The 15551-nt window shown below is 31.7% G+C and overlaps 1 long non-coding RNA gene across 1 annotated transcript in view; it reads right to left on the bottom strand.

Annotated features, from left to right (window-relative positions):
* Positions 1–7324, bottom strand: part of LOC145667407 (uncharacterized) — a 31965-nt gene extending 24641 nt beyond the window's left edge. Inside the window, exon 1 of the long non-coding RNA XR_014127880.1 lies at positions 7202–7324. This is a non-coding gene — a long non-coding RNA (uncharacterized LOC145667407). The remainder of the gene's footprint in view (positions 1–7201) is intronic.
* Between the last annotated feature and the right edge of the window lie 8227 nt (positions 7325–15551).

Genomic DNA, 15551 nt, shown 5'->3' with positions numbered 1-15551 from the left:
GTAGAAATACCAAGAAATTTATATGAAAGCAGGTAACGCGCTAGTTGGTTTTATACTAGCGCTAATTGAATGAAAATGAATTAACTTTTATTATATCACTAATGATTTTGATGGGATATTCCCATGAAAGTCGTATACTCATACAACACGTTAATATATGTAGACAATGGCTGGAATGTACAAATGTTAACAATTATCTTAGGAAAATGAAAAATAAAAATATTACGAAAATGAATTTTAAAATATTTTCTTGTTATAATAAACGAAGTACCCATTTAAAACTTGAATAAGATGAATTATAATAGATATACTGTTAAACAATTAAAACATCTCTGCAGAGAAAGGAGTATTAAAGGTTACTCTCGACTACGGAAAGCTGAGCTTATTTATTTAATAAAAAAGATGATCTTGAAAGATAAAAAGAAAGCCAAAAGATACAGAACATATTCCAATTTCAAGAAGACATCTTTGGAAAACCAAAACCTAAAATATTAGGTAGGAAGAGAGATTTAAAACTGTTTCCATTTAAAGAAGAAGTAATTGAAGAACCAAGAGTGAAACCTGAATCAGTACCAATTGATATAAAGCTCCGAGATTCATAATTTAAATCAAGATTAGAAACACGGAGATTCACAACACAATGTAAACCACAGGATCCATTACAACATTATATTAAAACAACAGCCAAAGCTATATTAAACAGAATACAACTCAGCTTACAAAAACATGGCTCATTGAAAATTAATCTATGTTTAAGTTGTAAATATAAGAACGGAAAAGAAATTCAAGAATATTATCTTAATACTGAAAACCGAGAAATATACCAATCAACCAATTTAAAAGAAGCACTAACTAATATGAAACAAGTATTAAGAACCAGAATGGATGAGTTTGAAGCTAGAGGTTCTGGCTGGGCTCTTATAAACATTAAGTTTTTAGAACTAGCAATCGTTAAATATGTGCCATACGGAGGATCATCATACATAGAATTACCTAAACAGATTCAATACAAAAAGGGAGTAATTAATGTAAAGAATGAAGATGAAAAAAGCTTTTATACTCATTATAAAGAGCCTTGTATCCAACAAAGTCACATCCTGAACGAGTACCAAAAAATAACGAACTATTGTCAAACTTAGAATCTAAACTAAAAGATATTCATTTTCCTTTAAAATTAAGCGATATCCCAAAAGTCGAAAAATTACTTAATATTTCCATAAATATCTATGCATATGATAAAGACTATTCAATCTATATATTACATCACACGCAGAACAAAAAAGAAAAAACATGCAAATTTATTACATATAAAACAGCTTGAAGAAGAGAAAGTTAAAACACATTATTGTTGGATTAAAGACTTGAGTAAATTAGTTAGTTCTCAAATGACAAAAAAGAGAGCTCGAAAATATTTATGTGATCGATGTTTATTATATTTTTATTCACAAATTGCGTTAGATAAACACGAACAAGACTGTTCATCAAATAAAGCAGTTAAAATAATAATGCCTAAAGAAGGCACATATGTTAAATTTAAAAACTATCAATATAAAATGAGAATGCCATTTGTAACCTAGGCCGATTTTAAATGCTTATTACATAACGTTATGGGTTGTGAAGAATGTTACCCAGAAAATAAACTATATACAAAAAATATCAACAACACACACCTTCTGGATTTTGTTATTAGATTATAGAAAGTGATTGAACTTAAACCAAACCTGTTTTGTTTATAGGTAAAAATGCAGATAAAATGTTCATAAATAAATTGCAGAAAGAAGGCAAAATGATATCATTTATAAGCAAAATAATGAATTGCCTTTAACAAAGAAACAGAGAGGAGAGTTTAATAAATCCGAATTTTGTTATTACTGTAAAGAAAAGTACACTGAAAAGAATTAAAAAGTTAAACATGATTATATAACAGGAGAGCTTATAGCTCCTTTATGTAATAATTGCAATTTAAAAATTAAAGTTCCAAAGTTTGTGCCAGTTATTATACATAACTTAATAGAATACGACTCGCATTTATTCATTAAAGAACTTGGATACAATAAAGAAACAATTGATTTAATACCTAATAACGAAAAACGATTCATTTCATTCAGTAAAAAGATTGGAACTATCAAATTAAAATTCATAGATTCGTTTAGATTCATGGCATGTAGTTTAGACAAATTATCATCAAACCTAACGAGAGAGCAAGTGACTCGCATACAACACTTCTATCCTGACGAAAAGGAATTCAAACTTGTAACAAGAAAATGCGTTTTCCATATTAACGATTGGAATAGGTTTAGAGAAAGAAAACTTCCACCGAAAGAAGCATTCTTCAATAACCTTACTAACACACATATAAGTGATGAAGATTATGAATATGCAGAGAAAGTATGGGAAACATTTAACATTAAGAATCTCAGACAAAACCATGCTCAATATCTAAAAACAGATGTATTATTGTTAGCAGATATATTCGAGAATTTTAGGGAAACATGTCTTAAAGCTTATGGTCTTGATCCTGCTTGGTATATGACAGCACCACGTTTAGCTTGGGATGCAATGTTAAAGATGACAAATACAGAATTATAATTATTAACAGATTATGATGTGGTATTAGTGATAGAGGAAGGCTTAAGAGGAGGAATTTCACAATGTAGTAAAAGATGCGTAAAAGCAAACAACAAATTTATGGAAAATTATAATGAAAATAAATAAGATTCTTACTTAATGTACTTGGATGCTAACAACTTGTATGGAAGGGCAATGAGCCAATACTTACCATTTAAGGGATTTAATTGGCTAAATGAAGAAATAAAACAAACAGATTTTGCAAATGTTCCTGATATTTGTGAAAAAGGTTACATTCTAGAAGTTGATCTTGAATATCCAAAAGAATTGCATGACTATCACAAAAACTATCAATTAGCTCCTCAAACATGTGCCCACCTGGTTCAAAACAATCAAAACTGTTAACAACTTTATACGATAAAGAAAAATATGTAATTCACTATCGAAACTCAAAACAATGTTTACCACTTGGATTAAAACTTAAGAAAATTCTCGAGTAATAGAGTTTGAGCAATCAGATTGGTTAAAGAATTACATAGATTTAAACACACAGGTGAGAACAAGAGCAAGAAATGATTTTGAGAAAGATTTTTATAAGCTAATAAACAATTCAGTTTTTTTGAAAAACTATGGAAAATATTAGAAACAGAGTTAACATTAAACTTGTAAGTGATGAGAAAAAAATTGAGAAGCTTATAACAAAACCAAACTATAAAAGCACTACAGTTTTTACGGAAAATTTAGCAGCTGTTCACATGAATAAAGTTAAAGTTCGATTTAACAAACCGATTTATCTGGGTATGTCAATTTTAGTTTTATCAAAACATTTAATGTACGATTTTCATTATAATGTAATGAAACCTAAGTATCAAGACAAAATAGAAATTTGTTATACAGATACAGATAGTTACATTTATCAAATTCAAACTAAAAATATGTACGAAGACTTTAAATGTTTTATTAATTACTTCGATACAAGTGATTATTCAAAAATAACAAATACGAGATACCACAAATAAATAAGGAAGTACTGGATAAAATGAAAGATGAACTTAAAGGAACGATCATAGAAGAATTTGTTGGTTTAAGCCAAAACTGTATTCAATCAAGTTCGAAAAAGATAAATGTTGTAAAAAAGCAAAAGGAGTTAAGTAAAATAAGTAAAGAGCTTTCATTTAACGATTATAAAGACTGTTTAATCAAAAAATATTATAAAAGGATGAATTTAATCAGAAGTTATAAGCACGATTTGTACAGTGTAGAATTAAACAAACTAGCATTAAGTTATGTTGATGATGAGATGTGTTTTAGAAGATGGAATAAACACCCTCCCATGGGGGCATTATAAGATAGAAGAGTTGTAGATGTAAGATTAATTTTAGTTAGATATAAGTTCTTTATGGTTATTATGCCCTCAAATTTAAATTGATTTTCAATAGGATAAGATTTATTTTCTCTTTTTTCAATGTAGATATAAGCTTGTGGATGTAATGTAATAATAGTTCTTAGATATAAGGTTTTATGGTTGTAATTATAAAGCCTATGCTCTTGCGCTATATAACTTAGTATAGTTAGTTATAAGGTTTTATGGGCCCTCTGTAAATGCTTTAAGTTACCCTCCTGTGCTGGCCAAAAATATGTCCCAAATGGGTTGGCTGGAGTTTTGGCCCAGAAGTTACCAATACAAACTACTAATAGAGTACGGCTGAATTTCAATAAAGTAGTGACTATGTAATACTGGACACTGTTGCTGCCGTTGGAGGCACCTTTGTTACACTGTTTGAGAATGGATTCTAAGAAATTCTTCCACTAAATTCTAAAATTTCGAGACACACCGAGTAGGACTACGCAACACACCAGAATGTCATGAGACACCGGTTGAGAATCACTGTTTGGAGGGCTATATAGTGGACACACACACTGTGGACACATACATTACGAAATTATTCCATTCTGTAACGCTGTTCGATAATCGAAATATTTAAAAACCGTATTTATTTTTTCCATAGAAATTAATGCATATTCAATTAATCTGTTGTAATTATAAAAGCATGGTACTATTTATAGATTTTCTTAAATTTTGAAATATTTTCTATTACAAGGAATATACATAACCCTAGTGTGATTATAAGAAGTAACTAATACCAAATTAAACTTAACAGTATGAGGGCTAAAAACAGAAAAAGTGCAGAAACGAACAGAAAGTAGTTTTTGATTACAGCTCTCGGGCAGATATGTTTATAGTAGAGCTTCCATATTCTGATTTGTCAAAACGCTCTTATCACCTGGCTGATTCGTTGTATAAAAACTAGCTCTCTACACAAAAATGATACATTTTACCTTTTATTTTCAAGTTTGTTTTTATAACTTGATTAAAAATATACGAAATTGAAATAGATGATAATTAAACAAGACTACTTATACAGCATCATGTTAACTTTGCTTATTCATATCTATCTGTAGATCTGATCTTTTCTTTAACTTAAGCATTATGCTTTCGAATGACTTCAATTCAAAGTATTGGAGGTTATGTAAGAGTCTCAATAAGTATATACATCATATTGTATCAAAGTGGAATAAGTGTTGCGTAGGAAATCGCGGAATGTTTTTTTTTTTTTTTTTTTTTCAATATGAGTTATAGTTCACTCTCCTGTTGTCTTTGATTTTGAATATAAGTATTTGAGCCTGAAAAGCCTCAGAAACTATGCGCTATATTTCATTAAAGTCTGATTTTTACGATAGTTATCATGTTTTAATGTTTTTCTTAACATTGAAATGGAGGACTTCATCCTACGTCACGGGAGAAAATTCTCCACGCCAGTGAAGTTGACCCAACCACTTTCTCCGAGTTCAAAAATGTTCGTCTCGAGACAGTACTACTTCAAGAAATCAGGCAATAATTAGCACTATACTTTTAGATTCGTAGAAAGTGGTTCTACCAAGTTCATGGACGTGCGTTGTAAAGTGCTCACGTCTCTCAAGATGAAAGCAGTAACCGCTCATATTCGATTCCGTGGCAGAATCTACCTGAAATATTTTCTACTTCAGAAAACTACATAAGAAGAAACCTGAGAGGTCTGGGAACTGAACTTGGCACCAGATGTCCTTAAACAGAAACGTCAGTCGCCAAAAAAAAAAAAAAAAAAAAAATAATAATAATAATAATAATAATAATAATAATTAAGTATAGCAAAATGACAGGAAGTGGTATATGAAGTAAAGTGTAATGACAGTGGCAAATTAAGTACAACACAAGGAAAGAGGTAAAAGCCACATACTCTTACCAGCATCTTAAAACACGAGTAACAGGATGCTATAAATGACCTTTTATTTGCAGTTTCGTTATTTTCTGTTCGTTTGAAATAAAATTTTCACAGAGTTATTCAATATAATAATAACTTTTACAATTTCAAATACAGTATCTTAGAAAATGACAAATGAAGATAATTATTTCAACAAAATCGTAACTTGTAGTAAGGTGAAAAGAAAACGAAGATAAATATACACTTGCAGTGTGTAGGGACATTTTCTAGATTTACCCGGAAACTGTCTCAAAATAGATTTGAGTACGTTTATTATATAGTTTGAGTATGTTAGTGTTACATATAGTTCTCACAGAATTGATTATCTCTATGTAACAAAATAAGACGAAATACTTCGAAAGAAAATGTTGTGCTAAGTAAATCCGGCAACTTACGGACTAAACAGGCGATCGTAGAAAGCACCCACATAGCGAACCTAGAGAGTCATGTATAGAACACGTACTTATCCACGACTGTAGGAAATTTACTGCTAATTGCAGAATGTGAATACTGCATACGATATGAACTGCATACGAATTTTTTTTCGAAAATTAATGAGTCTTGAAAGCAACTATTTTAAAAAAAGGATATTAGATCCTTCTTTTGCAACCTAATTTTCTAATTTCCAAACCGCATTCTAATATAAAGTCAAAGTTAAATAAAATCTTGGAAATTAGATACAGCCGCACACAAACGCTTTACAACGTTAGTTAGGGGAAAATGGCAACAGGTTGGTTATTACGACGACCAGAGAATAACAAGTCGCGAGTTTTGTTACAACAGATTCCTGCTGCTCTATTGCAACTAGAACAGAGCCCCCTTAAATTTATGTTGTTCCCTTGTACAAAAGTCTAATTTCAACACTGCGTCGGATTCTTTTTACTTTTGGTTTGTCAGAAGAGAAAAAGCAGAGCAATTATATTGTTTTGAAAAGTACGTGCTACAGATTGAAGCCAGTAATGCTCGTAATGTAAATTGAGATAAAACTTAATTAAATTATAATCAGGGTTGAAATTGGAATTCCATAACTAGAGGGACGATCATTAAAAGCCACAGCACTTTATGCAGAGTCGTTTTGATGTGTGATTAGAGTCATACTAAAGGCCTGCCTACTACTAGAAATATATGTTAGTCGAACTCATTAGTATGACACTAGTCACGCATCAGAACGACTTTGCATAAGGTCCATAGAGTCTGATTGGGGGTTGATTTTAATAATTTCCTCCTTTCTTTTCTATATTCACATTTTCAATCCTGGTTACAACAATATTTACTGATACAAATTAAACTTAATGCGTAACACATTACCTTAACAATTGTTTCATACTTACCTTCACAATTCGAATACATTGTGAGTATGTCAAGATACTTTGGAACAATATAAGAATCTTTTGGTATCCCGCTGTCTACTACAGTACTTAACTTCACACAAGGATTTGGTTTATTTCCTTTGCAAGCCTGTGAAGATAGAGATAATTAAAAAAAAAAAGAAACACTTATTCTCCCTTAGCTGTTCTGAACTTGGTATATTATACCTTTAGTCAGACATTTTATGTAGTAGCAAAGTATGACTAAAAATTTCAATTTTAACAATGTCATTTTATTATATGTGTAATCAGGGATAAAGGTTTATCTAAAAAGGTAGGGGGACGCATGATGTCACGCCGCCCTTGTGTCTATCTTTGGTCACTGTATCTTTTTTTGAAAATGGGTGGACGCCACGAATATTTTTTGGAAGCGAGGGGACGGAGTCAACCCACTTCCCCCCACTTTTACCCTGTACGTAATATTAGTACCAAATCAATACGCACTGTGATTATGTAACAACTGAATAATATACTAATTACATCATTATACTTGTTTATTCTTATTTAATGAGTGTATTGTTTAAGCCTAATTTTGAATCTCTATGACACGCACTTCTTTTAAAGAAATTATATATTTTTACTCCTAGGCAGGAACCATGTTTATCCTCTTCGTCAACTTGAAGCACTTATTATACATCTATTTATCGAACTATAAAAATTTATGAGTATATTTCTCATTTAAATTAGAAAATTGCATATTGTTACGATTAATTATTATTAAAATTGTAAAACTCGTATTGTAAATGAAACCCCCTTACAATGATTTTCAAGACAAGAGGAAGCAATCCTGAGAGTGAGTCTTGTAACTAAGTCAAAAATTGACGTTCAAGGCAGGTTTCGAGAATGGTTGGATGACGTAATACCACTAGCTTGGCTTCCCGGATTGCTCGGCGAATTCTCGCATTAAAATTGTATTTGCGTGGTTGAAATGTAAGTAGTATCCACTGGAAGAACCTGAACGTAAGAGTATGGGACCTCTGAAGTTTGGTTGTTCATAAGTGGAATTCCATTATAAGTAAAACCTTTTATTGAATTTAATTTGGCTATTGAAGAAGAAATTTTGGCAAATGGAAGAGTTATTCTCATTTTGTGAAACAGGTCAACAAGATTGAAAGAGTTCGCTAGTAAACTGGGAATTTTTGGCAGGAATCTGTTTAACTTATGTACCGGTACTTCATTGTGTTGCGTGTTAACAATTTTTCAAGATAAATAAGAGAGAGATTAATTTAATGAAAGGGTTATCTATTCGAATCTGTTTTGGATTTTTTTTAGAAATAAAAATTGATGAAGATTCCTTGTCATTGAATAATCTCACCCTCTATTTATGGGAGGTGACTCCTTTGTACTTTCGTTCTCCCTAGGTAAGTTAAAGCCAGAAATTTGGAAGAAAAAAGAGAGAAAAGTAGCCATGCTGTTTTGAGAATCTGCTTTCACTTGCAATTTTGAGTGGTGGTTTCATAAATAGTTACTTAATGTTAAATGACTCTCGTGAAAAAATCATCATTGGAAGTTTATTCAACAGCAAAATTCTGAGTTCATCTTTAATCGTAATTTTTATTTATATAATTATTATTTCTTTGAGAGATTTCACTTGCTGTTATATACTGTATATTTTTTGTTTGTAATAAAAACTGTTTGTTGCACGAATTCCCAGAATATTTGAAATTTCATAATATAGTAGTATTTATCATAGGCGCGTCATTTAGGGAGGGTAGCAGGAGAGGGCAATTGCCCCCAAGAGTTTCAGGAATACATATACTTTAATCGATTGTCTACTAATATACTACTAGTACTAGTATTAGTACTACTACTTGTAAAAAACGTTAAAGTCTTCTGGTGGTGCTATTGCCCCCCTCAAGCGGTCTGAAATGACGCTCCTGATTTATTCTTGCCTATATTTGCATATGATTTTGCCTAGAGAATTGGGTTTACTAAATTGGAAGGAAATTTTAAATATGTCTGCTACACACGCTATGTGAAACTCAACTTGTATTAGGATAATTCTTGTCAATTGTTCTTTCTTCATTTACAAGTTTCTCTAAAGGGTTAAGGGAGTTTCTACTATTTTGCAGGTCACACCAAATTATATATATTCCAGTTACACGTATGCAAGGACTGGAGAATATTAGCGAAAAAAGCCTGTACAAATATCTTGAGCATAAGACGCTGAAATAGTGGTTCCTAACTCTTCTTAAGGTTTAGTTTATTGCTTATAGTTTACATATTAGTCCGATTAAAGTCCGAAACCAGAGAAAGTAATAACCCTGTGCAACTTGAAGAGTAAGTAACTTCCTTTCACACAATATGCTCATATCCTGAATATTCATACATATCAGAAGTTGAAACCAATAGGACGGCGATATTCATGAGTCAATTATGTTCTTCTTCTCTGGTCTCTGATTCAATCTTACAGATAGTAGCTTAAGTAATATTACAAAGTATCTCTTTATGCATAGTACTGTACAGAATGGGGATATTAGCTCTGTAGCTAAGATTATTATAAATGATAGAGTGAGAATTTGAGTTAACAAATCCATTTCAGGATTTCAAATTACAAACATTCGAAACAATGATACTGAAATCAGGACGTAGGTTGCTTTGTGAAATGATATCCAATACATCGATAGAAAAGCAGCTTGTGATGTAGAATGGGATAAGAAAAGAGTGAAAGAAAGCATGGGATATAAACTATCTACAACAGTGCCTTTGATAGTCGTGGTAATGAACCTCCATCAATGTTCTACTCTGCATGGCGATGATAAGTAGATGATGAATATGTGACAAAGGTTATGACAAACCAGAAGTCTCACGACTTTTATTCAATGAGAGAAACGAAAGAATTCAATCAACGATCAGAGGGTTAACACTAGATACAATAAAAGTTTCTTCTAATGCCAATGACATGACGACCTCTCAAAGATTCGTTTCTGCGGCGACGAACGCGCTGCCCTCTAGCTTAGAGAAATAATGCATGACAACCAAAAAATAATGAATAACACAGACATCTTTACGTGTTAAGTAATAGATACGGAATCTCTCTTCACGATATTTGTCCCTTGGTTTACATCAAAATCGCAGGTTAATTAATTCTCCCTTCATTGGTTTGATGACGTGTAATCGAAAAGATATTGTAAACAGAATGTCACTACTTGTGACATTAGGAATGCGGAGAAAGGGTTAAACAGTCTGCCAGTTTAATTCCACTGCAACATGCAGAATTGGAAAATAATAAATTAGCATTACAGAGAAATTGTTCTATGTCTGGATGTAAGAAAATTATACGTTGTTTCGAAGCAAATGAAATTTATTCCTAATTGCAAACTAATTCTAAATTAAAAGTATGGGTATCGGTATCTCAATGTTTGTCTCTTGAGATTAATAATGTTTATAATTTCCAAAATGAGTTTCATTATGCATATTTCACTTCTAAATCACATCCACTTAAAATCATTGTTATTGTTATTACTGAGCTTATACTTTATACTCTATTCATATTACATCTCCATGTGTTGCATAGTAAAGCTCATACATAGTAATATTATACCAATAATAACGTTTGTTAAGTGTACCGTTATTGGATGGCAAGAACCATCGAATTTCATACTCATCAGGTAATAGGAGAACGAAGTAGGCAAATGTTGAAATTTAAGAAAAACACACACATTTGATGTACGATAGTTGTATCAACATGATAATAAATATTTATTATGATTATAGAGTTTATATGCCTAAAGTAGAGAGACATATTTATGTATACGACGTTGTGAACGTAACGTAATAATTTTTGAATCATAGGCATTAATGGGCATTAGATCATCTTAGTCTCTTGAAGTTAATTCCGTATCATAGCAAACATAATTAAGAAAGCTTGCGAACTTCAATTGTTTCACACACTAGAAGTAAAACGATCTTTGTTTCTGTTGCAAACATGCTCTGACGTCACAGCAGGTCCAGCGCTATCGAAAAGAGCGCATTAAAATAACAATTGGATTGGTGTGCTTTCCCGCAATTTCGTGGTTTACTTTATTTGTTGTCATATAAGATTTAGTACCAAATAGAAGATGCACTTGAACTATCCACATATCTTCTCTGCAATAGTTGATTTACGTTCATGAGATTAAAGACAGTTACGTTGGAAATCCTGTATTTGAGATGTGTTCCGATACTGTCTTATTGATGTTCCAAGTTTGTAGGTATTGGGAACATTATATTATAATAGGGTTTGAACATATATTTATATTCAACATATATAAATGTTAACTATTTACAAGTGTTGAACATTAGGTAGACTTATAAAAAACAAGTTGGATCTATCAAATAATTGGTGTTCGAATGACAGTAGATGTTTTCACAATTAGGGGACTGGATATATATATACTATTGAACCTGGGGATTTACTTTGTTGGGATTGAGTACATACAATTAAATATTATTAAATATTAAATTATTCTATATTTATAATAATTTCATTAATTACTGTTAAGATTACAATTTAAATAATTTTAAAAGGGTACGATGGAATAAAACCCTATGGTCAAGAGCTCCTGGCTCAATCCTAGGACACATTACTTTTGGTGGACAATATTGTGTCCGTTAGTATCTTAATAGTATTTGGTATCCATCACCCAAAGCCTGTATCACATAATCATAGAAAGTTAAACTAATTTCCAACACTATAAAAATATATAATATAGTAACATTATAAAACTATAAAATATCGTAATATTTATGCATGTGATCTTTGCTGAAATATCGGAATGAATCAAATAATAGGTCAACGCTCACCAAAAATGAGCGACAGAAAAAAAATATTATACCTGTTGGTTAAGTATCGATGACTAATAAAAGCGGTATTGTTTAGATATCGGACAAATAATATTAACTTAAACTTTGTAGAAAACCCAGAACATTTGGAGTTTTGAACAATTCCTGGGAGGGAAGATTATGTAAATCCTAGATTATCTAGGCTAAAATGTCTGGGAACCCTAAATTAGATGCCAACAGATAATATGATATAGAAAACTAAATGTGTAAAAGAATTACAAAATTACATATCTGCTTTCGATCTTCCTTATCCATATAATACTTCATATTGTTGGAAGTATTCAAATTCAGCTAACAAGTTTCCTAAATATGCTAACGTGTTTCCTCTCGACGTTTCTCCCATTGTGCGCTTGTTTCAATGGAGGCACAACCAACCCCTGTTTTCATGTCAAATTTTGCAGATGACCCCGTTGGAGTAATTCACGATACGCCACTGGTGTCGCTACTATCTTTATTGACGTCTACACATACGATTTGATAGTTCAATTGTGTGTTTGACGGCTCTATGTGCATTATTAGCTGGGATAAAGGCCTGCTACGGGTAGTCAGATACAAGTCTGCAACAACGCCTCTAGCGGCTAAATGGGAAAGGATGTGACAAAGTTTGTCGTCTAAAAGTTGCATGACATTTAATGTCCTTTCGAACGATTCCAATAGTTATACCACTTTCCATTTCAAATTTTGAAGTTGCCCCCCGTTGGAGGTATTCACGAGACGCCACTGGTCTAACTACTATTTTTATTGCATTCTATACGTACGATTTGGTAATGCAATTTTTTGTTTGAAGTCTCTACGTGCAGTATTAGCTGCGATATAGGCCTCGTACGTTCTTATTGCATCACCCTGTATATATATATATATATATATATATATATATATATATATATATATATATATATATATATATATATATATATATATATATATAGGGTGGGCAATTTATGCAGAATATTCGTGATAACGGAGAAACCAGAAGAGGGAGAAAAGTGAAACTTTGCATGAAGCAACTATAAGGAGGGGGTATCGTTTTACGTATTAAACTTCACCACTCGGTGAACAGTGTTGTTATCCCAGTACGAAGTTATATTTTTTTCAATGGTACTATATCAGATTATTACATATTTCAAATCAACATATTAAACGAAAAGTTAAAATATTACATTTACTATTCAGCGTTGCAAACTAAGGATGTTATAATATCACAAACATCCAAAGTTTGTGTGCCTCTATCACACATACAGCACAACGGAGATGGACAAAACAGTGCACATGGGAAGTACCTTAGCGTTGGATACTAATGTCATGGTATAACGTGTTTTGATCGAATAGTAACGAAGTTACAAGGGCTTGAAAATATGTATGTTTTAAAAGGCTTTATTTCGAAAACATGCTTTGATAAGTATCATATCTAATTACTTGTGTGGTTTGCAATTGACAAACAAATCATTTTGCCGTTTACGTTCCGGAGATATGATAAACATTGATAAAATGCGCAACACTGCTGAAAATTGCGTATTTCTGGATAATATTTAAACTGATTGTTGTTTTCTTTCTCTTTTGTAGCATTGCAGGAATAACTTTTAGTAGGTGTGATTACAAGTTCTCGCAATTACATGATTTAAGCACTGTTGCAAAGGAGCAGGATTCGGGCCGCTGTTGCAAACCACCGGGCTCTGTACATCTTTCCATTTGTTTTCCTTTCTTGGTCTGAAGAACACTGTCCTGTTAAGATTGCCCTGCAAATGTTGATTGGTGCTCAAATTGACCAAAGCTTGGAACTTGTCGATCCAATCAACTGCAATTGGCTGAATTTTTAAAAATATTTTGAGTGTTGCAGAATTCTAGCAATTTTCCAATAGGTCCAGAATATGTACTTGGGCAGGTGCTCTTCCCATCCAAGCTTTCGAACAAATGTCTATTGCAAAAATATTTCCTTCTAGAAAATTCAATGCCAAAAAACACTAAAACGACAAATGAGAAACAAACACAAAAATGAATTATGATTGCATAAGCCTTGCGTACAATTCGACCTTTAACTTTACTGCATCACTCCCTTCCTCTCCCCCAGTGGATTATTTTTGATTTCTCGTGCGTGATACAGGCATTGATACTTTTAAAAAGCCTTTCACTGCCTCTTTTGTAATTGTAACCGTAAAACAAAAGGAAAATATTGACATGAATATTTGGTATATTATCGGATTTTCTCAAATATTAACGTATTTTTAGAGTCAAATCGTCACCTGAACAATATGATCTATCGAACTGAATTTTTTCTACGTGCCTAAAGAGCAAGAAAACAAAGAAAAAATATTCCTACCGTTAAACGAGTATCACATGTTTATTAAAAAAACAAATGTGAAAAGCTACAAATTATTCCTTTTCTAAAAACATGAGAGCCAAGTCGTCACCTGAATGATGTCATCAATCGACTTAAAATTTTATTTACGTGATATTGAGGTAAAGATGGATAAAAATAGCCCTATCACAAAATCAATTTCGAGAAAAGTGTTTTTTCGATCCACCCTAGTGTGTATGTGCATTAGGCGCTGTGCTCCAGTTTGGACTACCTATAATCCCTTATGTTTCCCGCAGTAAGAATAACATAACTCCCACACTGTCTTTTCGCGTTGACATATTTGGGTTTCTGTATCTTGTACAATATCGTACTGTATTGTGTTGTAATACGTTGTGTTGTATATATAAATGTATGTATATTGTAGTAATAATTTTAACAGTATCACATACTTATAAGATATCAGTAATTTAGTTGATCTTAGTTGCTTCGCATGTTCATATATACAGTGTGCACTAAATATTCAAGTTACTGGGATAAGCTTACATGGTACCCTCTCGTTTCAAGGTAACATTTGGTCGAGGTCTACCCGCCACCAATGACAATAACAATATCATCGCTGGTAGAGTCTAATAATGAAACTAATGGTGGAAGCACAATACCCTTTACAACATCCATGCATTTAGTACTTCAACAGCGTAAGACATTTAATGATTCTTAGCCTAACGCCTTAAAATGTCCAACTGTGCAAGTCATTTTATAGGATAGCTTATAGAGAAATATCATAAAGCAGAAATCATAACTTATGTTTGTGCACGACAAATGTGTAATTTAACAAGAAACGTTTCTTTAAATACTTATTACAAATATATATATATATATATATATATATATATATATATATATATATATATATATATATATATATATATATATATATATATATATATATATATATATATATATATATTTCGTTAATGCTTACTTCAATACAGAAGATCTTCGGTTTTCCAACGAGTGATTTATTATTATCCACACAATTCCACAATTCTTGAACGTTGTAGTAACAATCGTAAGCACATAGTTTACCTTTCTCATAACCATGAGTTATTATACATACTAATAAACAAGCATGATTGTCCAAGTTAACTGAAAAAAAAAGATAATGTAAATTGAGGAAAGAGAAAAAGAAGTAAA

Source organism: Thermobia domestica, chromosome 1 (genome assembly GCF_964235325.1).
Source record: "Thermobia domestica chromosome 1, izTheDome1.hap1.1, whole genome shotgun sequence".
NCBI lineage: Eukaryota > Metazoa > Arthropoda > Insecta > Zygentoma > Lepismatidae > Thermobia > Thermobia domestica.
The sequence above is the reverse complement of the archived record's forward strand: the minus strand, read 5'-3'. Positions and strand labels throughout refer to the sequence as shown.